A 19,754-nucleotide genomic window follows, 5' to 3' on the forward strand; every position below is an offset into this window, starting at 1 on the left:
TGTTGGTGTATATTTATTATGGAATATTATTGTTCTGTAAGAAATGATCACAGGATAATTTCAGGAAGGCATGAAGAGACTTATATGAATTGATACTAAGTGAAGTGAGTAGAACCAGGAGATCATTGTACACAGCAATGACAAGACTATGTGATGATTAACTCTGATGAATGTGGCTTTTTTTCAACAATGTGGGTAATTCAGGTCAATTTCAATAGACTTGTGATGGAGAGAGCCATCTGCAACCAGAAAGAGGGCTTTGGGGACTGAGTGTGGATTATGATATAGTATTTTCACACTTTATTTGTTGTTGTTTGCTTGCTTTTTTTCTTTTTCATTTTTTTTTCTTTTTGATCTGATTTTTCTTATGTAGCTTGTTAAATGTAGAAATATGTATAGAAACATTATGCATGTTTAACATAACTGGAATACTTGCTATGTAGAGGAGAGAATTGTGGGAAAGGGAGGAAGAAAAATTTGGAACACAAGATTTTGCAAGGATGAATGTTGTAAACTGTGTGTATTTTGAAAATAAAAAGCTATTATATTAAAAAATTAAAAAAAAATTTAAGGCCTTTTAAAAACTGTCCTCATTCTATCTTTTAAGCCAATAGGCTTAAATACATTAAATACATTATTCCCCTTCCAGCTGAACTGGTTCTGCTCTTCTGTCCGTTTATACTGGCAGATTCCTACGCTCAGAATGTACCCCTTTCTTATAACTATGCAAGAGAATTCTTTCCTTTCCTTTATGACATGAAACTAACTATCTTATACATGAAGTCTTTTCTGATCTCCCAAATGAAGGCATCCTCCTTCCTTAATTTCATTGTTTTTATTCTATATACATTTATTTTAGGGGCTTGCAGAATGCAGATTGCATGCTTGAGAATTAATAAATTTTCAGTGTGAACATTCATAACTCAGAAATCCTGAAGAGCTCATTGATTGTTTTGTTAACTGCTTAGACGAGAGAAAATGGTGATGGTACAAATTAAGCTTCAAAGTGAATCTTTTGCTCAATTCTCCACCCCCCTCAAGATGATTGTTAAGCATTTACCAGTACACTCCAGCTTATATGTATATCTGTTGACTTGCCAGATAAAACTTAAGCTCCTTTAAGGCAGACATTGTTTTACTGTTTGCATTCTGTTGAGAGACTGAGGTAGAATATCAGAGCCCCAGGATTCAATCTCCATTTCTTCTTCCCTCTGTATACACACTTCACCCTACATTTGACTTTGTGACTCTGGAAAAATTATTTAATCTCTGGTTGCCTCAGTTTCCTTAGCTATAAATTGAAATAATAATAGCACCTATCTTGTTTTGAGGATCAAATAAGATCACATTTTTAAAGCACTTAGCTCAATGACTGGCATACAGTAGGTGCTATATAAATGGTTATTCTCTTCCTCCTCCCTTCTGTCTCTTCAGGCTTCTCTTTGGAAAAAAAAGGAAGGGGGAGAGCCCCATGAACTTTGGAGGTTCAGAAGACTTTACATTTTCCTCTATTTATCCTATTAGTATCATCAGATCAACTGAGAGCCGTGTCTACATTGAGAACCAAGGATAGAGTGAATATAGATTTAAGTCTCTACCAAGAAATAAGCAGAAAGGGGAACAAACATCTTTGAATAGTCTAACAAAAGCACTCTCTGCTTCTAGGAGTTATTACTTTCCCACACCTACTCTCTAAGAGTGAGCACATTTCTTGCATCCAGAGTCTTTTCAGACTCAGACACTGTATCACCCTGGGCAAATCGCTCAAATCCCATCTGCCTCAGTTTCCTCATCTGTAAAATGATAAAGTGGTAAAAGTGGTAAAGTCTACCACTCAGGGTTATTGTGAGGATAAAATGAAATAATAATTATAAATTAATGATAGCCATTAATTATTATTATGGAACAGTTTATACCAATTCATTTACAGTGCCACCTTAGTAGATACTCCTTTCTAAAAGTTAATTAAAATAGATGGTTAATTATATCCCAAAGAGATTTCAAAGGGATTTACATGTGCAAAAATGTTTGTGGCAGCCCTCTTTGTAGTGGCAAGAAACTGGAAACTGAATGGATGCCCATCAATTGGAGAATGGCTGAATAGATTATGGTATATGAATGTTATCAATATTATTGATCTGTAAGAAATGACCAATAGGATGATTTCAGAGAAGCTTGGAGAGACTTACATGAACTGATACTGAGTGAAATGAGAAGAACCAGAAGCTATATCAACAAGAGTTTATGATGATCAATTCTGATGGACGTGGCTCTCTTCAATGATGAGATGATTCAGGCCAGTTCCAATTATTCAGTGATGAAGAAAGCCATCTACCTCCAGAGAGAGGACTGTGGGAACTGAGTGTGGTTCACAACATAGCATTTCCATTCTTTTTGTTGTTGTTTGCTTGCATTTTATTTTGCTTCACTTTTTCTCTTGTATGTCACGATAATTGTATAAATATGAATGCCTATATTGGATTTAACATATATTTCCACCATGTTTAACATATATTGGACTACTTGCCATCTAGGGGAAGGAGTGGGGGAAGGGGGAGAAATTGAAATACAGTATTTTTCAAGGGCTAATGTTGAAGAATTGTCCACGCATGTGTTTTGAAACATAAAAAGCTTTAATAAATAGATGATTAAATGATATCAGTAATGAATATAGTGAGAAACATAGTACACATGAAAAGATACTCTTCCAACCTTTCAGTACTACCTCCTAGGACCTGTAGTAGACATTTCTGGAAAACTGACTCATCAGTGTGAATGAGATTTGGGATAGTTGTTCCAGAAAGTGTACTATATTTGCAAACTGAAATTCACTAGAAACTCATTCACTAGGAAAGTCTTAATTGGCTGGGAATCAAGTTCTAATATCCCTTCTACATTCTAGGGAATTGTGAATTACTTGGCTAGTTGGCTAAGGAATAATGGACCTATTCTATGGTCTCATTTCTGGTGTCATTGAAGCTCTTTTTTGCATAATGATTACAACCAATAACCATTTATTAAATGTCCACTATGTACCAGGGATTATGCTATGAACTGGGGATACAAAAAAGCAAGAAGCAAACCTGTCTCTCCCCTTAAAGAGTTTACATTACTATAGGGAACATTCTATATTCACAGCTAAATATTGGCTATAAAAAAATAAATATGTAATGATGGAGGAATGAAAAAATTGGGAGGTTTGGGAAAGGTTTTCTGAAAGAAGTGGCATTTGAGTTCAAAATGATTAAGGTAAGTAATTTATTGGTTTATAGTAAAATAAATTCAATTTAATAGGAATAAAATATTTATTTTTGCTTTTTATTTTCAAAATATGTGCATAAATTTCAACATTCACCCTTGTAAAACCTTACTTTCCAATTTTTTTTCATCTCCCTCCCTCCCACCCCCTCCCTTAGATCACAAGTAATCCAATATATGTTAAATATGTGCAGTTCTATATATATTTCCACAATTATCATGGTGCACAAGAAAAATCAGATCAAAAAGAAAAAAAGCAAGAGAGAAAAGGTGAAAGTGCTATTTGTGATTCACATTTGATTCACAGTTCTCCTTCTGGATGCAGATGGCTCTCTCCATTACAAGTCTATTGGAATTGGCCTGAATCACCATATTGCTGAAAATAGCCACCTCTACCAGAATTGATCATCACATAATCTTCTTGTTGCTATGTACAATGTTTTCTTGGTTCTACTCACTTCACTCAGCATCAGTTCATGTAAGTCTCTCCTGGCCTTTCTGAAATCATACTGCTCATCATTTTTTATAGAACAATAATATTCCTTAACATTTGGAATAAAATATCTTTAAAACACAATAAACTTTCTTTTTTATTAGTATGGACTTTAATAATCCATAATAATGAACTTTGTTAGTCTAAATAGTCACCTATTTTTACTCATAGACTACGTACAGATTTATGGATGAAGGGTCCTTATTCTCTAAAAGTCTATGTAAAAGGAGGGCCTAGTTTAAGACCCTCATTTTACAGATGAGGAAACTGAGGTGCAGTAGGATTGAGTGACTCGAACAAGATGATATAACTAGTAAATAAGTAACACTGACATTTGAACCTATGTCCTCCAACTTTTAATTTTAAACTTTTTTCTCTGTATACAATCTGGGCACTATATATACCCAAGAAGAATACATTCTTGAAAGAGAATTCCCTTGGAAACTGTTGGAAAACAATTAGCTAATAATAGAAACACAAGATCTAAAAATGATTAATGTGGAATTTTTACCATTCAAATTGAAATCATTGCTCAGCAATCTGAATCACTACAGAAACTGATCATTTAGATAGGGGAGAGAAGAAAAGTATTCTATTCAAAGAATTGTTAATTTTTTGAACTGTGATACAAATCTGAAGTCAGCCTTAAAGTCAGATTTATAACAAAGGTTTTGTGGCAGATCTTAGAATTTGATCTAAGTTTTCTTTATGCCAGAATACATATTAATATTGCTGCTAATTAATCTGAAACTTTTCATTATTTCATGCAACTATTTAAAGAGAGCCAAGTAAGGCTAATATTTAACAGAAGCATTATTAAACAGAAGCAGCAGTTTTGAAGCTTTTGCATAGCTTGGAAGAAAATTCTAATTGTAGATTCATGTCCTTCTTTACTTCAAGAATTTGATATTGCCAATGTGGGCGCTCCCTCTGCTGATAATAACAACAAATGTCTAACATTTACATAGAACTATATAGTTTTCTAAGTGTTTTATATACATTATCTCATTTGAACCTCTCTAACTACTCTGTATTAGTCAATTATTGAATAAATAGATTTTATTCATTTCATCTGTACCTCATGAAAACACTGTGAGTAGTTACTATGGATAGTATCTATTTATTTATCTATATTTTTACAGATGAGGAAACTGAGGCTTGAAGAAATTAAATGACTTGATCATTGTTGTGTGGTGTGTCAGAAGTGACATTTGAACAAGTATTCCTAACTCCAAGTCCATTATCATTCTTTCTGCTATACTGTACTGCTTTATTAACTTAATGGATATCCGGAGTGTGATTATGACCAAAATCATTCAACATCCTGTGGCCAACAATTTTATGGGCTTTTTCTACTCTAGCAAAATTTGTTCTTAGACATCACTTAAAAAATCCATCAGCTCTCAACTTTTTTCCCAAATTCATTGCCAGGATCTGTTGCTATAGTTGCATTCCTGGTCAAAGTGAAGGTCAAAGTCAAGTGATTTGACCGTATTGGCTTCCTGGTCACTATAGCTGTATTAACCTCAGGCAGAGTGGACATTGTAGCCATCAGTGACCCATTTATTAACCTCAAGTAAATGGTTTCTGTGTTCCAATGTGATTTCATTCATGGCAAGTTCAAGGACACTATCAAGGCTGAGAATGGAAAGCTGGCAATCAATAGAAAAGTCATTATTTCCTTCTAGGAATGTAACCTCAGCAATATTAAATGGGGAGATGCTGGAGCTGAATATATAATAGAGTCCACTGTTGTTTTTAATTACCATAGAAAAAGCCATGGCTGGCCTCACCTCTCAGATATATGGGGAACTAGGCCAGATTTGTAAAAATAAAAGCCATTTCCCAACTGAGAAATCATCAAAGGATGTGAACAGACAGTTTTCAGACTATGAAATCAAGCTACTGATTTCATATAAAAAAGTCTCTAAATCATTAATAATTAGAGAAATATAATTTAAAACAAGTCTGAGGTACTACCTCATACCTATTAGATTGATCGTCATGACACAAAAGGAAAAAGATAAATGCTAGAGGGAATGTGGAAAATTAGGCCCATTAATGTACAGTTGTTGTTGTGAACCGATCCAACCATTCTGAAGAACTTTGGAACTACGCCCAAAGGGTTATAAAATCATGCATACCTTTTAACCTATCAGTTCCACTAATAAGTTGTATGCCAAAAAGATCAAAGAAAAGGGAAAAGGACCTATATGTGCAAAAGTATTTATAGCATCTCTTTTTGTGGTAGAAAAGAATTGAAAAGTGAAGGATGTCAATCAACTGGGGAATGTCTGAACATGTTGTGGTGTATGATTGTGAAAGAAAATTATTGTGCTATAAGAAATGAATGTGATGGCTTCAGAAAAGCCTGGGCAGACTTGAATGAATTGATGGAAAGTGAACAGAACCAAGAGAACATTGTATGTAGTTAACAGCAATACTATAACAATTATACTGTGAAAGACAACTACTCTGATCAATAGCATAATCTAAGATAATTCCAAAGGATTCATGATGAAAAATGCTATCCACCTCCAGGGGGAATACTGATGAACTGTGAATATAAATTGAAGAATACTTCTCCTCTTCTTTTTTCCTTCTTCCTCCCTTCCTCTTTCCCTCCTCCCTCCCTTCCTCCCTCCCTCCTTTTCTTCCCTTCCTTCCTTCCTTCCCTCCTTCCTTCTGTCCTTCCTCCCTCTCTCCCTCCCTCCCTCCCTCCCTTTCTTTCTTTCTTCCTTTCTGCCTTCCTTCTTTCTTTCCTTCCTTCCTGCAACATGGCTAATAAGAAAATATGCATTGCTAAGCTTCATGTATAATGAGTCTCATATTTCTTGCCTTCTCAGTGGGTGAGGGAGAGGCTTGAAAGGAGGAAGAGAATTTGGAACTAAACATTTTAAAATGAATTTTAAAACTAAATAAGTAAATACTATTTTTACATTGTGTGTCTGTCTGGGAGAGGGAGGAGGAAGGATGGTGGGGATAACTATGATGACTCAAGAAACAGAATACATCAAAATAAAAACATTTTTAAAAAAGATTAAAAAAAGAACAGAGCTCACTTGAAAGATGGAACTAAGCATGTCATTATCTCTTTCCCCTTTGCTGATGCCTCTCTATTTGTGATGGGAATAAATCCTAAGAAATACAATAATACTCTTAAGATTGTCAGCAATATCTCCTGTACTATCAACTAATTGGCTCCTCTGGTTAATGTCATTCATGATAACTTTGATATTATGGAAGGACTCATGACCACAGTTCATGCCATTACTGATTCCAGAAGATGGAAGACTGCCCCTTTAATAAGCTGTCACTTAATGTGCTGAGCAGCGTTCAAAGCATCATTTTTTATTTCAAATGCTCCTAAGACTTTAGGCAAGATCATATCGGAGCTGAAGGGGAAGCTCATAGGCTTGGTCTTCTCCTGTTCCTAATGTATCTTTTGTGGATTTGACCTGTTATCCAGAGAAACTTGGCAAATATGATGATATCAAGAAAGTGATGAAGCAAACATCAAAGGGATCCTTGAAGGGCATCTTGGATTATACCAAGTACCAGGCTGTATCCTATGACTTTAACAACAAGAATTTCTCTTCTAGCTTTGATATTGACCCTGGTATTGAATTCAATGACCATTTTGTCAATCTTTTTTTCTGGTATGACAATAAGCATGGTTATAGCAACCATGGAGTAGACCTCATGTCTACATGGCCTCTAAGAAGGAAAATGGAAAGCCATGAATCTTCATTACAGCTAAAAGAGGGGTTCTACCAATGGGGAGCCCACATCCACGATCTCTTTCCCTACACTGGGAATCCTATTACCTATTCATAGTCCTTGTCCTAATGTTGCCCTGTATTGAGGGGAAGAAGTATAGAGTCCTATGTCCTACCTCAACAAATCATCATATTCAATGCAAAAAAAAAAAAAAAAAAGCCAATCACCAAGCCAATTCAATCTAATAAATATTAAGCATTTGTTAGATAAAAATGTAAGGGGAGGGGACTGCCTGATGAGTCTTGTCTTTTTGAGACATAGCTAGTGTGCCTGACTGATGCACTTTGGATCACGTGAACATATTGTGTATCTGTGATTCTCTAATCACTTGGTGAAGAAGAATATGTTTGATTGTCCATGGAACTGAAATTGGGGTGCATTCAAAAGTCACTAGCTGGCCAGGTGGGGGTCTCTTCATTCTATTTCTAGATTGACTGATACTAAAGAAAAAGGATGAAGTTCTGGGGATTTCCAGGTAGAGAACATAGGCCCTCCTTCACCTGAAGATAGCATGAAGCTGTTAGTACATAGCCCTGCTGTTACTTCTGTCTGTTTTGTCTCTCTCTCTCTTTTTTTTTTTCTACTCTCAGGTAAAGGATACTGAAGATGGTTATGATCTGGTAAGCTTTGAATTGTTAGGAAAGTGAATTACCAGAAGTATCGAACAAGAGTCCATGCTGGAGACAGACAGTGAAAAATAAATCCTTGAGTGACTTGGCCAGTCAGCTCCAGAAGTAACAGAGTTGCAGGTTTATCCATCCATCAACCATATTGCATTTGTGCATTTTGTGTAAAAAAGCGCTCATTGGGAAAGGGACTCACATGTGCAAAAATGTTTGTGGTAGTCCTTTTCGTAGTGGCTAAAAAGTGGAAATTAAATGGATGCCCATCAGTTGGAGAATGGCTGAATAAATTATGGTATGTGAATGTTATGGAATATTATTATTCTGTAATAAATGACCAATAGAATGATTTCAGATTTCAGGTTTGAAGAGACTTACATGAACTGATGCTAAATGAAATGACCAGAACCAGGAGATCATTATACATGGCAACAAGAAGTCATTATGATGATCAATTCTGATGGACGTGGCTCTCTTCAACTATGAGATAATTCAAACCAGTTCCAACTGTTCAGTAATGAAGAGAGTCATCTATACCCAGGGAGAAGACTGTGGGAACTGAGTGTGGACCACAACATAGCATTTTCACTCTTTCTGTTATTGTTTGTTTGCATTTTTATTTTTCTTCTCAGGTTTTTTTTTTCTTTCTAGATCCGATTTTTCTTGTGCAGCAAGATAACTATGGATATATATACATATATTGGATTTAACATATATTTTAATATGTATTGGAATACCTGCCATCTAGGGGAAGAGGGAGGGGGAGGAGGAGGAGTGGAATATTTGGAACAGAAGGTTTTGCAAGGGTCAGTGTTGAAAAATTACTCATGCATATGTTTTGTAAATAAAAAGCTTTAATTAAAAAAAATAAAGAGCTCATTCTAGTGTTAGTCTGGAGGTCTAAGTTCACTCATATTGCAGTGATCAAAGGGACAATCACGGTCAGTTTTCCTGGAAGATGAATCTGCCTACTACATGAGTGTCTTAGGAAATTTTGGATGGGATGACTTCTAAAGGAATTTACTAATACTTCAAATTACTTTTTGTTGACTGCCTCAGTAGACATATAAACACATTTATTACACAAATTCCTGGTTGATAAAACAAAAATATAGTAGGTAATATAAATTAATAGTTTAAGTTTTTTTCTTCCAAATTAATACCATTTATAAACATTAGCACTAGAAATGCTTACTGATTTTAATATCTGTCAAGTAATCACTTCAATCAACATCTCTAGCTGAGATTTTTCTTGATCTGCTTTTCATCACTTGATATACTTGGAGCATTCGTTGTTCAGTTTTAGAGTAAAAAGTCATCATCCAGGGCTTCACTACTTAAAAAAAATTAAAATGAAATTTTGCAAAAAGAAAAAAAAAAGAACTCTCTCTAGAGATTTAGGGAGAATGTGCCTTCAGATGTGGGGAAGAAGGAGAAGCAGAATTTCTGTACTTCTGTTCCTGCTATATCTTCAAAGTAAATATTCCTTTGTAAAAGCAAATCAATGTTAATTGATTCAATGGAAGTGGAATGCTAATTATTTTTAACTAACCCTGGGAGAAACAAACTGGAATGATAGAGAAAAACAACCCAGAACTTCAGAAGTACTTCTTGAAGCCTGAGAGAGACTATGGAGACTAAATATGGATCAGAGAATAAAATTTTGTTTTTTTTTTCTTCTCATGGCTTTTCCTTTTGGTTCTAATTTTTCTTTCACAACATGACTTAAGATGGAAATTTGTTTGAAATGACTGTACATGAATAACCTATATCAGATGGCTTGCTGCCTTGGGGAGGAGGGAGAGAGGGAGGAAAAAAATAGGAACTCAAAAATCTTTCAAAAATGAATATTGTGTTTAACATATACTGGATTATTTACTATCTAAGGAGGGAGGGAGATGGGAGGGAGAAAAAATTGGGAACACAAGGTTTAGCAAGGATGAATGTTGAAACCTACCTATGCATATATTTTTAAAATAAAAAAAGCTTAAAAAGTGTTGAAAACCATTTTTACATGTAATTGGAAAAAATAAAATGCTACTAAGTGAGTAAAAAAAATTGGCTGTGCGCTCAGAAAATTTTGGTTTGAATCTCAGTTCTGCCACTTGCACTAGAATACAAGCATGGTCAAGCTATTTTATTTCTCTGATCTTCAGTTTCCTCATATATAAAGTGAGGAAGCATAGATTTAGAACACATATCTTCTAATTCCGAAAGCAGCATTCTCTTGAAAATCTTGCATTCTTTAGCTATTTTTATATTATTTTTATTTTCTTTTGAGAGTCATAGCAGTTAGAAAGCCAGCATCAAAAAGATCTGGATTCAGATCCAGACTCTGACACGTGATGGCTATGTGAGCCTGGTCAATTGTCACTTCATCTCTCAACGCCAAACATGATTCTCTAAGCTGAGGTGCAGAACAGTTGCTGACCTATATTGGTAAAAATAATTTTTTCACTACAAGTTCCATACACCAGTGAAAATCATGAATCATAATAAATAATCATTTACTTTCCTTTTCCCCAATCTAAATTAATCTAACCTCAAATAACCATAGCATTTAAAAATACATATAACTAGATCCTGATTAGTGAGAATAACAAAGCCCATGAAGTGTCACATTATTTGAATTGGCACTAATCAAAGTTATTATATGTAAATTTATATATTTGTTAATAAATCTTTATCAAACCTACTATGTGCCAAGTACTGAGTGCCAACCTATTGTGTGTCAGGCACTGTGTTATGCATTTGAAATAAAAATAAAAGGTAAACGAGAGTCCCTGTTCTCAAGGAACCTACAGTATACTGATGGAGACACCATGAAGACAAATATATTCAATTAAGATATATATGCCAGATAAACCGGAAGCAATCTTAGAGAGAATGCATTTATTAAGGAGAACTGGAAAAGACTTCTTGTAGAACCTGGGACTTTAGCTGGAACTTGAAGAAAGCTAGAGAAGCTGGAAGGCAGAGATGAGGAGAGGGAATATTAGTGTGCATGAAAGACAGCCAGTGACTGGAGCAGGGAGACAGAGTGCTTTGTTTGAAGAACTTTAAAACTAGATTGACTGCTTTTTCCCTAGAAATGTCTAAGTGGTGGAAGGTATCCTTTCCCAGAATAAATCTATTTCAACTATATTAAAAATATCTTAATGATTGAAAACACATTTTTTAAACTATTTTCTTTAAAACATTCATACATTTAGCTTCAGAATACTAACTGCACTGGCTTACTCTCTGATTTTTTTTCCCCTGAGGCAATTGAGGTTAAATGACTTGCCCAGGGTCACACAGTTAGGAAGTGTTAAGTGTCTGAGATCAGATTTGAACTCAGGTCTTCCTGACTTCAGGGCTGGTGCTCTATCCACTGCGCCACCTAGCTACCCCATCCTCTCTATTAATCTTAATATTGTTACTAAACTTGATTTTTAAGGATCAACTTCTTCACTATCCACTTCAAATTCATTTTCTCTTTCTTCCTTTTTCCTTCCTTCCCCTTTTCCCTCCCTCCCTTCTTTCCTTCCTTCCTTCCTTGACAGTTGGGGTTAAGTGAGCCAGTAATTGTCAACTGTCTGAGGTCAAATTTGAATTCAGGTCCTCCTGACTCCGGGGCCAGTACTCTAATACACTGTGGCACCTAGAGGCACATTTTCTTTCAAATACTTAAATAAACTTGAAGCTTTTGTCTAAAGACTTGCTCTGCTTAGAGCAATGTGGTTTTGATTATATTTTTTGATCTATACAGTTAAAAGATGCTCTTTTTTTTATCATTATAACACTTCTATTTCTTATGATTGCTTGCAAATCACAAAAGCTGATACAATTTTCCCATTTTCTTTTATTTCACCTGAATGTTTTGTAATATTCCATACTGTAGATTCAAATGTTCTGACTTCTTGTCCCATTTTAGAGCTACTATAACCAAATTCAAGCCATCCAATAACAGCAACATTTTCTTTTAATGCAATAAGTCTCTTTTTGTGTGTGTGCTAGCAATATTTTCATCATAAGTATTCTCCCTTCTGTTCATTTTCTTAAGTGCTCTTTTAAAAAAATTAATTCAATTATTGGTAATATGATATGCTGTAGCACATCTTATTCACACATCAGACTGATGAAGTAGCATGTTAAAATCCTCAACTAGCTTTCATGGGTTGCATTAATTGAATTTTGGCTCACATTAAATTTGACTTGGCGTCATTTTATAATTCACACCAAATTGAACTTCACATTATTCAAACTCATATTGTGATCTAGATGTACATATACATATGCATATATATTTTCTTTATTTTCATTCCTTGTTTTTCTTTTCTTGTTTCTTTTTCTTCCTCCCTCCCTTCCATCCTCCCTCCCTCCCTCTCTCTCTCTCTTCCTCCCTCCCTCCCTTCCTTCCTTCTTTCTCCCTTCTTCCTTCCTTCCTTCCTTTTCTTCCTTCCTTCCTTCTTCCTTCCTTTCTTCCTTCCTTCCTTCCTTCTTCCTTCCTTCCTCCTTCCTTCCTTCCTTCCTTCCTTCCTTCCTTCTTTCCTTCTTTTTTTCCTTCCTTCCTTCCTTCCTTCCTTCCTTCCTTCCTTCCTTCCTTCCTTCCTTCCTTCCTTCTTCCTTCTTTTTTTCCTTCCTTCCTTCCTTCCTTCCTTCCTTCCTTCCTTCCTTCCTTCCTTCCTTCCTTCCTTCCTTCCTTCCTTCTTTCTTTCTTTTTTCCTTCCTTCCTTTTTCTTTCTATATGTGGTTTTATCTTTTTATTTATTTGAAATCACAAGTCCAGTAAAAATAAAATGAGAGTGCACATACATATTTGGTTTAAACCTGTTATTTCATCCATATAAAGAACTCCCAATGCAGAAATTTCTCCACAGAAGCTATTCTGTGTAACTGAGCATTCTAGAGAGTTGCCTAGGAGTACTAAGACATTGGTATGTGTCAGGGGTGGAACTTAAATCCTCTTGATTCCAAAGCCAGAACGCTATCATTATATCTTCTTGCTTTTGTGAGAATATGACAAGATCATGCTCAAATAGATCTATACTATCAATACGGATGTTCCCTCCAGTGAAATATATTGGAACTTGTGCTGTGCATCTTGTTAATCAATCAAAAAACATTTATTAAACACTTATTATGTTCCAGGCCATTGAACTAAGCATTGGGAATACAAATATGAAAAAGATAGTCCCTGTCTTCAACAAACTTATGGTCTAATGGGGGAAGAAAGTACACAAAATATGGATCAAAAAGTCAAGAGAAGGAATACTTGGCAATGGTGAATAATGAAGAATTTCAGAAAAGTGCATCTGGGTAGGATGACCCCCTCCTTAAATGGAGTTTCTGGATGGCCACTGTACCTTCTAATCAGAGGGTATTGATGAAGTATGATTTGCAGGGCTAAAGTAGTTTTGCAAGGTGAAGAGCTTCCTGGAATACAATGGAGAAGTTCAGAGAAACACAGCTAGATCTCTGCCCTCCTGTATGTTTACCACAAAGGATTCACTCAACATACTAATGGTTTCCATGCTTTTTCTTGACATTGTGAGGATGCAACTGGTCTTTCCATCAGTTAGTCTTTCTTCTTGCCATAGGCCTAGCCCATCTTCTTTTGCAATTATGTATTTCTTTGATGACATCTTTTATTCTAGTTCTTCCTAGTTCCTTATTTGTTACATATTGCAACCTCTTCACAATCACCATATATCTCTTTATTATCCCTTGAGTGATACTATTTTTTTTTATTTATTTTGGGCAAGACTGTTTCCATGCCTCATAGAATATTGATATTAAAAGGATAAGTTTTTATTTCTGGGGAAAGTACTGGATATAAAAAGAGCTTTGCAATTTCCTGAGAACAATTCAACTTACTCTCTTGCTGTTTAATTCTGGATCCAAGTTAGCTGTTTTTGCTATTTCAGGTATACACATTGGTGAACAAATTCTATAGTTTGTGCATTAAACTACATGTCCTAATCTTTATAATAGACATTTTTCCATCCACTTAGATGAACTGTGTAAAGCCAAATTCTTTTGATTGATTATGAATTGATTCAGTCTTTCAAGAGATTGAAAATGTTCAACCTTGATGCAACTCTTGCAATGTCATTTACAGTCAAGAGCATCTGAGGGACCATTTATAGGGACTAAGAGGGGCCTTTTATAGGGACTTAGAGTAGCAAAGAATCTTAGTAAATAAAGATGAATGAATGAATAAAGCATTTATCACAGTAAATTACTATTTTCAAAGTACTGAGCATGTAAATAGAAAAGTAAGATAGTCCCCACTCTCAAAGAATTCATATTCAAGCTGGGGAGATTACACATATGAAAGGTTTCAGCTGCAAGTCAGATAGAACACTCCCATGATCCTTAGGGTGAAGTGGCAAAACAGACAGTAATGCTTCTTCTTTAAGGAAGTTTCCACTGATACATTCCTCTTTGTTTCTGATGTTGAACCATCTTGCCCAAGACTGGTGCCAAGAATTTTATTTTCTGGATTATCAATGGATATGTCTATAGAACTTGAAGAAGCAATTGCCAGTTACATCACTATAGGAATTGCTTGCCCCAATTGATGGGGGGAGTCCTACCACTCCCAAGGCTCTGTGCCCATCTGCATACTGGTGACCCTTGATAAGCAGCTGCTTGTTGGTAATGATGAGGAAGGTGGATTCTTCTCCGCAATGATTTCTCTCTCTGATGATGGCTGTGGGGCTGCACTGGAGGTAGCTTTTGTGGACTGGTAGATACTGCAATCCCAAAGCTCTTGGCTTTAAAGTCCTGGGTTGTCTCCATTAAGGTCCAAGAGGAAATGATAGTCTGAGCAGTAGCTTTCTTGGCTTTCTTGGCACAAGCTGCCTTTATCTCCCTATCAGGGTGACCTGCAGCTCTTTTCAATGTGTCACACTGATTTTGCCTTCATTGCTTCTCTCTAGTTAATGAAGGCACCTTCTCCGGTTGTTCTGTTCTATGTCTTGCCACTGGGTGTTTCTGGAGGAAAAAGTGACCCTGATGTCTTTGTACAGCCCTCCTTTACTTGACTGTAATTCACTTGCAAGTCATGGAGTCACCTTCCTAATGTCCTCTGAGAATGAAAGACAAATAACAACCTACTTAATGAAGTATTGCTGATTACTATCTTTCATTATCTGTCCTCTGAAATTATACAAATCAGTTAGATTTTCCTATTTTATGCTTTTCTTGATATTAATGATCAGAGGAGCATAAGTAAGTTTATCTTGTTAGATTTTTCAAGGAAATTTTGAATAAATTTAATGTATGCATAGGAAACATTTCAGTGGAACAGAGTCAGCAAGGCTGTGTGTTGCTCAATTTAATCAAATGTTTTTTTTAAAAAATCAATAAACAACAAGAATGGTAATATTTAATATTTTTTACATCTTTTATTCAATTGTGAGGAAGATAAAGATATGGTCCACTGCGGCATATTGTTTGCAAAAGATTGCCTGTTCCCTGAAATTCACTTTATTGAGGATGTCCTTAGTGTATATATAGATTATTCTAATAGAAATTTCACATGATTGGGAAAGAATACAGAATAAAAATTATTGAAGTTTTATTGGTTTCCTCTTTTCAGCATTATTCAGTTTCAAAATTGTTTCCATCTTTGAAGTCTTTTTTGAAGTCCTTTGTGCTTAAGAGCTAAAATCTTAGTTTTGTCAATGAATGCTTTTGGCATTCACTTTATTTCTTTCTGCCTAGGTGTTCCTATTGATAAACTGAGATTGCTTTATCTTTCAAGGCTGATATAGATTATAGAAATTATTTAGTTAAAGTCATGTAAAGTTAATTAAATTCAACAACATTTATTAAGTGCTTGAATCAACATTCTTAGATTGGTTCCTTTCCTAAAGGCTAGACATAAACATATTAGACATAAACAGTTAGAATTACGGATAAATGCATAGATATAACCGTTAACAATACAGGAATTTTTCATTCTCTCTGTTGTCATTTGCTTGCATTTTGTTTTCTTTCTCAGTTTTTCTGTTTCTTCCTTCTTAATCTGATTTTTCTTGTTGCAACAAGATAACTGTATAAATATGTATACATTTATTGGCTCTAACATGTATTTCAACATATTTCACATGTATTGGACTACCTGCCAGTTAGGAGAAGGGAGGGGGAGAAGGAGGGGAAAATATAGAACAAAAGGTTATGCAAGGATCAATGTTGGAAAAATTACTCAGGCATATGCTTTGTAAATAAAAAAGCTTTAATAATAAAAATAAAAAAAAACAATAAAGGAATTTCACTTACTTTGGAATTTCAATCATTTGTTCCTTTTATTTAAAAAACTACTGGAGCAGAAGCTTCTAGATAGTACAGTGGATAGTGCCAGCCCTCAATTCAGGAGAACTTAATTCAAATCTGACTTCAGACACTTACCACTTACTAGTTATATGACCCTGGTAAGCTTCTTAATCTCAACTGCCTCACCAAAAAAAGAAAGAAAAAAATACCAGAGCATGTTCCCCCAATATATGTATATTTACTTATTTATAGCATTGCTACTGCAATGAGATATTATGTACTTTATTAAGTCATACATGAAAAGATATTCAAAAGAATAATAAGATGAAATAGCATTTTACAAATACCAAAAAATTTACTTAACGTATAAAGTACTTTTGCTTTCACTGAAATATTATTGTTAGGTTCTTACTTGTTAGTTTTTAGAGAAAGAAATGTGAATGAATATGCTTCATTATTTTGGGGATTTTTTCTTTAACATTTTGTCATAGAGCCTTTAATGGTCTGAGTCCGAATTCAGTGTCTTTTAATATTTGGCTTTAACGACCTCATAATTGAAAAATGATACCTTACCAAACCAAAATAAACAAACAAAAAAATAGAAGTGAATTGTTGGCCTTGCTTAATAAAAAATAATCACACGTTTTAAAATTTTAAAAAATAAAAAATACTCATTTTTTGGGTCCTTTCTGCCAATTATACAAAGATTTTTGTTGTAATTCAAATAGTATATATTATCTCTCTAAGATATCAAAATCAGCTGTTCTTACAAAGCAATTAGATATTACAGTTTTTAATTTTTAAATTTAACTGCTTTAAAAAAAAAAAAGTTGACTAGAAGTAGGTTCCTTGTCTATCAAATGAGGCAGTTGGGCTATATTTTCTCCAAGGTCCTTTCCATCTTTGTATTACAATCCAATGAAATATGTTCCAAATAACCTCTAAGGCTATACATTATGCATTTATATTCCATGTCAGAATGGTATCCTTGGGCCTGTCTCTTACTTCCTGGAAAACTTATGACATCTGGCATCTTTGAATGGTCCTTTATTCATCATTATATCTACCATTGCAATAAATATGTGATGACTTTGACCATAGAAAATTTTTTTTCTATCTCCAGCACCTAGAACAGTATAGTTACTATATCTGGAGTATAACAGAATCTGGGCTTACTTCCCAACTAACATTTTTCCTATCAGGCCTTGTCTTTAGAACAATGTTATGGTTCTCCTCAGAGTTCCATGTGGGTAGTAAGCTTGAGGGTTTGGAGTGCTGTATATTTGGTAATATAGCTCATGAGCTATTAGACTATATGTCATTAAATATATGAACTATATATCATTCAACAGTTAACATCTTCTCAATATCATGTACCTTATGGTTCAAACTCAGAAACAGGAGCCATTAAACCTCAAAAAAGCATCCCTGCAGGCAAAATATTGCTTTAGAAAACCACATATTAACATTATCTATGTTCTATTGTATTTTTATTTATTTTTAAAAATATTTCCCTGTTATTCCCAAACCATAAATTGGTTCTTGAATATTGTGGACTACAATGGATGTTTGACCCCTCTGATGTTATCAACTGATCAACTGATCTCTCATCAGTATTAATTAACCATTATGTTTATATATGTAGGCTTTTTGCTGCTCTCATTCTTAATGTGGGAACTTGTTTTGCTGGACCATGCATGTGTAATAAATATGCACAGCCACCAAAATAAATTCCCACATCGCCCAGGCCTTTCATTAAGAATGAAAGCAGCAAGGAGGCCAGTGTCATATTTATTCCAGTTAGTTAACCAAGAATTTTAGGGGAACTTAATAGGAACTTAAAGCAAAATAGTCTTTCAAGAAGAGATAGAAATATACTCAGTTAAAATTTTGAAGTAAAGGTAACATGGGAAAATTGTAGCAAAAGTTCTTCAATAAATATATCAATAATTTATGATTTTATCAACTTTAGAAATGTCTTATATGAAATTACAACCCCAGGATCATACTTCTAAGGAGAGGCTGGAGCCTGGATTTGAACCTCAGTTTTCATTACACCACCCTCAGCTACTATGCCACTATGCCAAGGTGAATCTACTCAGTGAATATGGTAGTAAAGAAATATTGTTATAGAAAAAAAATCTAAAGTGCCTGGACAGAATTTTCTGGTTAGAACAAGGGATAAAGCCCAACACAGCATAATTCTGCTGTTGACTTAACTTTTGACCTTAGATGAAAGATTTAATCTCTGTGGCCTAGATACCCAATCTGTAAAGCAAAAATAATATTTACTCATTTTCACAGGGATGTTGTTGAACTTAATTAATACTTTACAAGCCATAAGTGGCTCTTAGATAATAAGCACCATTGTTAATAGGAGTTATTATTGCTAGCAATAAAGTATCTGTAAGTAGACCATATAGCCTAGTACTAGTGAATCTGAATGTCATGTGATTTAACACAATACATTAAGGTTGTTATTCTTGTGGATTTAAATAAATCCACAAGCACTTATCAAATACCTGGTGTAATGGAGGACTGGTCGGATATAAACTCATGTAGACTTAATGTAACCACTTCCAGAAATTTCTAACAAAGAAGCAAGCCTTTACCTTTTTCATTTGAGCATACACAAATACTCTCTGTAATTTAGTGTAGTTTTGTTTTGAATTTGAGCAGGGGAGAGACAGTGATGTGGTTGCCGAGAGAGAGAAAAAAAGTTATTGAGCATTGTTTTTTTGATGGACAGAAAAGAACAGAAGGAAAGTCAGAAAAAAAAGCACTGATTAAGGGCAGTTACTTATTTAATTTATTACATACTTATAATTATAGGGAAAGCAAGCTCGTATATAATAGAGATTTGAGTTTTCATATACAATCCTCTTTTCCAGTCTATTTTTGTATATGGAAAGACTTCTTTTATTTGGTGTTTACATTAAGTTTGAAATTTTAAAAAAATTAAATTAAAAAAAGCTCCTTTGATCCCTCCATTATTCTTCTCCCCCATCAAAGCCAAATAGTCAGACTGGGTTAAGTGGCTGATTCTGAAGACCAACAGATGGGCACTCAAATCTGAAACACTTGTTTAAGGTACTTTTCTTTAAATAGAATTTCTAGTGTCTCTTCTTCCCCTCCACCTCTTTTTGGGGTTGGCAAGGATCACTGGGTTGAGAAATGAGGAAATAATTGAAAGATTTATTTCACAATAATCTTTATTTAGCCCACACTCAATAGTCATTGATAATTTCTTAGGAATCTTTCCCTAGTGTGATTTCTGGGTCACTTTTGGAAATGAATAGACTTATTTGAGTACTTACTCAGATGAACAATTGTTT

The 19,754-nt window shown here is 34.6% G+C and overlaps 1 pseudogene; it reads left to right on the top strand.

The window, feature by feature from the left end:
- The first annotated feature begins 5,316 nt into the window (after positions 1–5,316).
- LOC127547117 (glyceraldehyde-3-phosphate dehydrogenase-like) lies at positions 5,317–8,015 on the top strand (annotated as a pseudogene).
- The last annotated feature ends 11,739 nt before the right edge of the window (positions 8,016–19,754 follow it).

This window comes from Antechinus flavipes, chromosome 2 (genome assembly GCF_016432865.1).
Source record: "Antechinus flavipes isolate AdamAnt ecotype Samford, QLD, Australia chromosome 2, AdamAnt_v2, whole genome shotgun sequence".
Classification (NCBI taxonomy): domain Eukaryota; kingdom Metazoa; phylum Chordata; class Mammalia; order Dasyuromorphia; family Dasyuridae; genus Antechinus; species Antechinus flavipes.